Below are 8705 nucleotides of genomic sequence, written 5' to 3' on the forward strand. Positions count from 1 at the left end.
ATTTCTTTCCTTAATTTTATTATTATACTAATTAAAGAATTAATTAAAATTAAGCTTTTTATTATTATACTAATTAAAGAATTAATTAAAATTAAGCTAATAATAGAATTAATGAATTAATTAAAATAAGGAAATAATTGTAATTAAATTAATTATCAAGAATAAGAAATTAAGGAATTGAAAGTAAATACAGAGTATTTAAATGGTAATAAAATTATCTTTATAATGAAAAATTAATTTTTTTAGTTAATGAATATACGCAAATCTTTCATAATAATAATATTTATAATAAATAAAATATTTTCAAAATTATCATTATAAAGATAATTAATAATTAATAGTATCCAAAATATTTAATACAGAGAATTTAAATGGTAATAATATTGTCTTTACAATCAAAAAATCATTTTTTAGTTAATGAATATACGGAAAAGCTAAAAATCATTGTAAAGGAAAATTATTAAATAGATTTTAAAACATAGTGTACTATAATACTATAATATTATTATTAGGTAGTCATTTCCTCCCTTTTATTATTTTACTAATTAAGGAATTAAGAAATTAATTTTAATTAAGCTAATATTATTATTTTACTAATTAAGGAATTAAGAAATTAATTTTAATTAAGCTAATAATGGAATTAAGTAAGACATAGTATAATTATCTTTGTAATAAAAAATTACAGAGTACTCAAATGATAAAAAAAATTATCTTTATAATAAAAAATCATATTAATGCTTTTTAAAATTATTTTCCCTTTTCCCATATCTATTTTAAATAATAATATAATTTCATAAATCATATTACATATTGATTTTTCTAAAATAAATGCAATAAAATGAGTCACCTTTGCATTGATCTTATAATTAAATAAATGTACACTTTCAAATATTTTAATTATTTACAATTTACCTTTAATTTTATTATTAAATATATAATAAAAAATTAATCCGTGCATCGCACGAGTAATTTACTAGTGTTTGAATAAAAAAAATCTTCAACCATTAAATAGATCTTTAGATTTTTTCTAAATCAACAATTAATGGAAAAAAAAAAAACAAAATCCACCAAACCATTATGTTATTTAAAAAAAAAACATAATCTAGAGTTAATTATATTCATTTTCATTTATAGGACCTTCCATAAAAGGAATTTCTATTCAAATGCATTTATCCATTTGTGGAAGTCCCCTCTAAACTGGACAAATAGTACAATTAGGTTTAATTATCACATATTTAACAAATTATTATTGATTTTGTGCAAACTAAGTTAACATGTGGTGTCATGATACTTTCGTGATTTTATCACATAATTTTTATATTTTAAAAATTCTCTTTTATTTTTTGGGTAAAATAGTGCAATTTTTTGTTGTTTCCTTTGAAGCTTTACGTCAACGGAAGAGACAATTGTAGTTTTTGTTTTTTCTTTAAAGATTGTATTATCAAATTTCCCTTTTTTTTTTTAAAGATTGTATTATCAAATTTCCCTTTTTTTTTTTTTTTAATCTTCGATCATTAAATAGGTCTTTAGATTTTTTTTTTTAGGACCTTCCAAACCACCAAAATACACAAAAGGAAAAAAGCATAATTTAGAGTGGAATTATTCATTTTCCTTTATAGGACCTTCCAAAAAAGGAAATTATATTCAAATTCATTTATCTCAAATACATTTCCATAAATGAAACTTTTTATCAATTATTTTGATGAAACAAAAATGTTATTTTATTAAATGTTGTATTAATTTCGTTAATTCTATTATGGGTTAATCAATTAATTAGTGTTATGGGGATTTATTTTTATAAAAATGGCATTACGCTACTTTTTTTTTTTTTTTTTATAATCGATGTTGTCTTTACGTACAAATGTTGAGTGTAAAGATTTCCATGCAAGATATATTACACGTACTTTTTATTATTAATTAATTATTAAATTTAAAATGTATTTTGTGAAAATACAATTAATAGTTTAGAATGGGTTCACAATCACGTTAAAGAGCACACCATCAAATAAGGTTAGCGTTATAAAGTGGACGACTTCAAAGTTCAAACAGAGCACACCATGGCAAATTACGGTCCACATAGTTGCGTGATCCATGGTCCAAAACGACGTCGTTGAATTTTATGAGTTAGAATAATGTACTTCATTCGTTAGAATAATGAAACTTTTGAGATAAGATAATGTACGTTATGAGTTAGAATAATGTACATTATGCTTTATAATAATGCACATTATATGTTATAAAAATATATGTTACAGTGAATTGCGTGAAAAAAAATTCCATGAAACAACATCATTTTTAGACTGATCCATGCAATAACTATTGATAATGTTACTGACTTTCTCGTAAATCAAATCTAATGAAAATATTATTACAAAATAAAAAGAATACAATTAATATTTTTCCATGTCGCAACGGCGAGTTGCAATGTCTCATTTCCCTCCAAATTAACGTATACAACAGAACACAAAAACTGCCACTATATATATATTTGAAAGCCATTTCCGATTTCTCCATCGTCGCTGAAGAATTCTGCAAACAAGAGCAATATGCTGAAGAGGTATCCGAAATGGAAGATGAGGGCTCCATTTCAGTACGATTTGGAGGTGACTCACGCGCTCCAGTGGCCGTTGCTCACCGTCGAATGGCTCCCCGACCTGGAGGAGCGGCAGGGGGGAGATTTACAGTGTGCAAAAGATGATCCTTGGAACTCAAGCCAGGACGCATTCGGATAATTACCTTTTTCTGGCTCAGGTGCAGCTGCCTCTCGGCGAAGGCGACGGTGTTGATAGCAAAGGCTGACGGGATAGTACGTTGTGAATTCTTCTCTGATTTTTATGTTCTTCGTTGCAATTCTTTTTGTTTTGATCTGATTTGCTTTTGATTTGATCTGATTATGTTGTTTTAAGATATCTGCAAAATGTGTTGAGATTTCGGTGGTCGAGTAAAACCTGTACCTATATCCTGATTTGTGGCTACCGATGTAGGTTTTCTTAAGTAATTAGCAAAATGATTTGATTTTCAGTGAAGCATAGTGAATTACTCCGTATAATGGTACTCTTCTAATTTTTTAGTAGAGATTTTAGCAAGTTACCAGAAACGTTGATATAAATGAACTATTCATTTCGAACAAAAGCTTAAACCTCTCTGATGATACATTGCAATTTGTAACTCAAGTTTCTTCTGGTCTTCTGGAAATCTACAAGTATTTATGCTTTAAAAAATGGTTCTACTGACGTATAGAAAGAGTTTTTGTCCACCTTTTTTTGGTTTTTATCGGTGAAGTGTCAAAAACTAATTCTTTGTGGATGCCTATATGGAGATTAATCATGATTGGTTTGTCAAAACTTATGTTCTTACAATCTCATTTTGCCCTTCCTTCAAATCTCACTGGCATAATTCAGTTTTAGCCCAATCAGTGTGATATGCAAATTCCTTCTGTGTAAGAATGATAGTTTAGGTATTGGAGTTATACTACCTAAGATCCTCTAAGATCTCAATAAGCACATTTTTCCTACCAATTTAAGGGATGTTCTCTGATGATTGATTAAATCTTATTTGCATGAAGACGCAGGTATCACAATTCAGAAAACATAGACTCTGTACTTATCTTCAACTTCAATGTGAACATTCATAGTAGTTTTGTTTTGGAGCCTCATTTTCCTTTAGGTATCTAAGTATCTTTTCTCGCCTATTTTACAAATTTATAGCTATTTGAGGCAATGACTTAAGCGTGTAATACTAAATATTTCTGTGGCAGGCCGGTAAGAATTGTTCAGCAAAAGAGGCATGATGGGAAAGTTAAACGGGCTCGTTACATGCCACAAAACCCAAGTATTATTGCCACCAAGACAGTTAGCTCTCAAATTTTCATTTTTGATTGTTCCAAACATCCACACGAGGCTTATATGCATGGTGTTTGCAACCCTGATTTGAGGTTAACTAGCCACAGCGATGAAGGGTATCCCTTGTCGTGGAGTCCATTTAAGCAGGGTCATTTGTTAAGTGGCTCAGAGGATGGCCAATTTTGCATGTGGGATGTTAATTCCACTCCAACGTTTAGGACACTTGAATTTTTTTTTTAATCTTCGATCATTAAATAGGTCTTTAGATTTTTTTTTTTAGGACCTTCCAAACCACCAAAATACACAAAAGGAAAAAAGCATAATTTAGAGTGGAATTATTCATTTTCCTTTATAGGACCTTCCAAAAAAGGAAATTATATTCAAATTCATTTATCTCAAATACATTTCCATAAATGAAACTTTTTATCAATTATTTTGATGAAACAAAAATGTTATTTTATTAAATGTTGTATTAATTTCGTTAATTCTATTATGGGTTAATCAATTAATTAGTGTTATGGGGATTTATTTTTATAAAAATGGCATTACGCTACTTTTTTTTTTTTTTTTTATAATCGATGTTGTCTTTACGTACAAATGTTGAGTGTAAAGATTTCCATGCAAGATATATTACACGTACTTTTTATTATTAATTAATTATTAAATTTAAAATGTATTTTGTGAAAATACAATTAATAGTTTAGAATGGGTGCACAATCACGTTAAAGAGCACACCATCAAATAAGGTTAGAGTTATAAAGTGGACGACTTCAAAGTTCAAACAGAGCACACCAGTTATAAAGTGGACGACTTCAAAGTTCAAACAGAGCACACCATGGCAAATTACGGTCCACATAGTTGCGTGATCCATGGTCCAAAACGACGTCGTTGAATTTTATGAGTTAGAATAATGTACTTCATTCGTTAGAATAATGAAACTTTTGAGATAAGATAATGTACGTTATGAGTTAGAATAATGTCTTTTGAGATAAGATAATGTACGTTATGAGTTAGAATAATGTACATTATGCTTTATAATAATGCACATTATATGTTATAAAAATATATGTTACAGTGGATTGCGTGAAAAAAAATTCCATGAAACAACATCATTTTTAGACTGATCCATGCAATAACTATTGATAAGGTTACTGACTTTCTCGTAAATCAAATGTAATGAAAATATTATTACAAAATAAAAAGAATACAATTAATATTTTTCCATGTCGCAACGGCGAGTTGCAATGTCTCATTTCCCTCCAAATTAACGTATACAACAGAACACAAAAACTGCCACTATATATATATTTGAAAGCCATTTCCGATTTCTCCATCGTCGCTGAAGAATTCTGCAAACAAGAGCAATATGCTGAAGAGGTATCCGAAATGGAAGATGAGGGCTCCATTTCAGTACGATTTGGAGGTGACTCACGCGCTCCAGTGGCCGTTGCTCACCGTCGAATGGCTCCCCGACCTGGAGGAGCGGCAGGGGGGAGATTTACAGTGTGCAAAAGATGATCCTTGGAACTCAAGCCAGGACGCATTCGGATAATTACCTTTTTCTGGCTCAGGTGCAGCTGCCTCTCGGCGAAGGCGACGGTGTTGATAGCAAAGGCTGACGGGATAGTACGTTGTGAATTCTTCTCTGATTTTTATGTTCTTCGTTGCAATTCTTTTTGTTTTGATATGATTTGCTTTTGATTTGATCTGATTATGTTGTTTTAAGATATCTGCAAAATGTGTTGAGATTTCGGTGGTCGAGTAAAACCTGTACCTATATCCTGATTTGTGGCTACCGATGTAGGTTTTCTTAAGTAATTAGCAAAATGATTTGATTTTCAGTGAAGCATAGTGAATTACTCCGTATAATGGTACTCTTCTAATTTTTTAGTAGAGATTTTAGCAAGTTACCAGAAACGTTGATATAAATGAACTATTCATTTCGAACAAAAGCTTAAACCTCTCTGATGATACATTGCAATTTGTAACTCAAGTTTCTTCTGGTCTTCTGGAAATCTACAAGTATTTATGCTTTAAAAAATGGTTCTACTGACGTATAGAAAGAGTTTTTGTCCACCTTTTTTTGGTTTTTATCGGTGAAGTGTCAAAAACTAATTCTTTGTGGATGCCTATATGGAGATTAATCATGATTGGTTTGTCAAAACTTATGTTCTTACAATCTCATTTTGCCCTTCCTTCAAATCTCACTGGCATAATTCAGTTTTAGCCCAATCAGTGTGATATGCAAATTCCTTCTGTGTAAGAATGATAGTTTAGGTATTGGAGTTATACTACCTAAGATCCTCTAAGATCTCAATAAGCACATTTTTCCTACCAATTTAAGGGATGTTCTCTGATGATTGATTAAATCTTATTTGCATGAAGACGCAGGTATCACAATTCAGAAAACATAGACTCTGTACTTATCTTCAACTTCAATGTGAACATTCATAGTAGTTTTGTTTTGGAGCCTCATTTTCCTTTAGGTATCTAAGTATCTTTTCTCGCCTATTTTACAAATTTATAGCTATTTGAGGCAATGACTTAAGCGTGTAATACTAAATATTTCTGTGGCAGGCCGGTAAGAATTGTTCAGCAAAAGAGGCATGATGGGAAAGTTAAACGGGCTCGTTACATGCCACAAAACCCAAGTATTATTGCCACCAAGACAGTTAGCTCTCAAATTTTCATTTTTGATTGTTCCAAACATCCACACGAGGCTTATATGCATGGTGTTTGCAACCCTGATTTGAGGTTAACTAGCCACAGCGATGAAGGGTATCCCTTGTCGTGGAGTCCATTTAAGCAGGGTCATTTGTTAAGTGGCTCAGAGGATGGCCAATTTTGCATGTGGGATGTTAATTCCACTCCAACGTTTAGGACACTTGAAGCCATGCATATATTTAGTGTAAGTATCAACATTAACTATATAAGCACTAGTATGCATTATGTGTTTTGTGAAGTTCCTTTTACTTGCATAATCATTGTGTATTTCGCAATTTTGTGAGAGATTTTTCATTAATGCATTTTAATAAACAATTATTAAGATAACATAATGTTAGAAGTTTCCTCATCAGATAGTGTGAGTAATCCCCAACTTCATAACATTTAAGTTTCTCATATTATTTTTTATGCTGATAAACAGTTCTTATGATGATGTTCTAATAGATTCATGATGGATGTGTTGAGGATGTAGCTTGGCATATGAAGCATGAAAATTTATTTGGTTCAGTTGGAGAAGATAAATATCTACGTATATGGGATATGCGCACTCCAGTGATCAGGCCTAATCAATCTGTACTTGCTCATAGTGATGAGGTGAGTATTTGGGTACAGAAATGGGGTCATACATATATGTAGAGGATGGTTTCTTCCATTGAGATCTTTACAAGCATATGCATTTCTGTGCATTTGTATTTCAACTGAGTATATTGTAGAAATCAGTACTATATTTGGAATAGATTAGGGTACTTATTTCATAAGTTGGTAAAAGAAGATTCTGAGTTTGAACCATCTGCATAGCACTTGATCCATACCTATATTGTAAAGTTTTTTTGCAAGTAAGGAAGTATTGGTCAATTTATGTTACTATCCTAACATTTCTTAATTATTGATACAGGTTAAATCCCTGGCATTTAATCCTTTTAATGAATGGATTGTAGCAACTGGATCTGCTGATAAGAAAGTTAAATTGTTTGATATGCGCAAGATTTCTTCTGCCCTCCATACCTTGGAATGACCAGCTCAGTAAGAGGCTATTCTACTTCACATTTTCTTACTGAGGAAACTTTGCTTTCTTTATCAATCGTGTTAGGGCATAATTGTTTTCTCACTCTCTGTAAATGCAAACAAGTATGAAAGGCTTTTCTGAACCTTGTGACAGGGAGGAGGTTGCCCATGTTAGATGGAATCCCAAACATGAGACTATCTTGGCTTCAAGTTGTGCTGGAAAGAGGCTTGTTGTTTGGGATCTTTGCAGGTATTTCTTCACTACTATTACTTGGTGCATAGCTAAACATGTGGAAAATTAAACCACCAATTATGGTCTGGCTGAGGGTAAAATTTGAATTATTACAATGCAGGTTTGGTTTTCTGTTTATATGTTAAAGTTCTTTAGATAAATGAAAATTATGAAATCATGCATTCATGCCCACAAGTCCTATTTGAGAGTATTGAGAGAGAGATACTCTCAAATAAGGAAATTTTGGCCGTGTAGATTCTCATTTTTTGAAGTGGCCAACTTGATCTCAACAAAATAAATAAATAAATAAACAAAACATTTACATTCATCACTTAATTGATTTAAAAATAAAATAAAATTGTACAATACTAATTAAAGACATTCCTTCCTTTTTGGGTGTAGCCCAGAGTTTCCACCGTCGGACACAGTGACTAAGCCCATCGCTGTATTGTAGGCACCTCTATTGGGTGGTACGGCAGATCTGGAGATTTAAAGCTGCTCCAATAGAAACTCTAATCTGTGATATCCTTTAGCTGATAAAACAATGTGTTTTTCTTTACTTCCAAAGTAACAACAGAATACACAAGGCTGCTTGTCCATAATCTATTTCCATATCATAGTATAAGTATTATAGGTGAGACCACATTAATCAGCTTCAAATTCTAGTCTGTAATATGAGAAATTTAGTATCTAGAGTGAGCAATATATGATGATTGAAGCTAGAATCTATTAGCTCATGTCCATCGAACTTTGTTTGAAGGATAACTGATTATAATATCACCTTATTCTTTCTATTCTATCCTTGCTGATCTTAACCATGAAAATATTTAAGGAACTACCTCATTTCAGTGTCAATCTTAAACTATGAAAGTTTTTTGACAATACTTCCCATGGTTGTAAGA

The 8705-nt window shown here is 31.2% G+C and overlaps 1 pseudogene; it reads left to right on the plus strand.

The window, feature by feature from the left end:
- Window positions 1-2546: 2546 nt before the first annotated feature.
- On the plus strand, window positions 2547-7949 carry LOC116031464 (annotated as a pseudogene).
- Window positions 7950-8705: the final 756 nt, after the last annotated feature.

Source organism: Ipomoea triloba, chromosome 1 (genome assembly GCF_003576645.1).
Source record: "Ipomoea triloba cultivar NCNSP0323 chromosome 1, ASM357664v1".
NCBI lineage: Eukaryota > Viridiplantae > Streptophyta > Magnoliopsida > Solanales > Convolvulaceae > Ipomoea > Ipomoea triloba.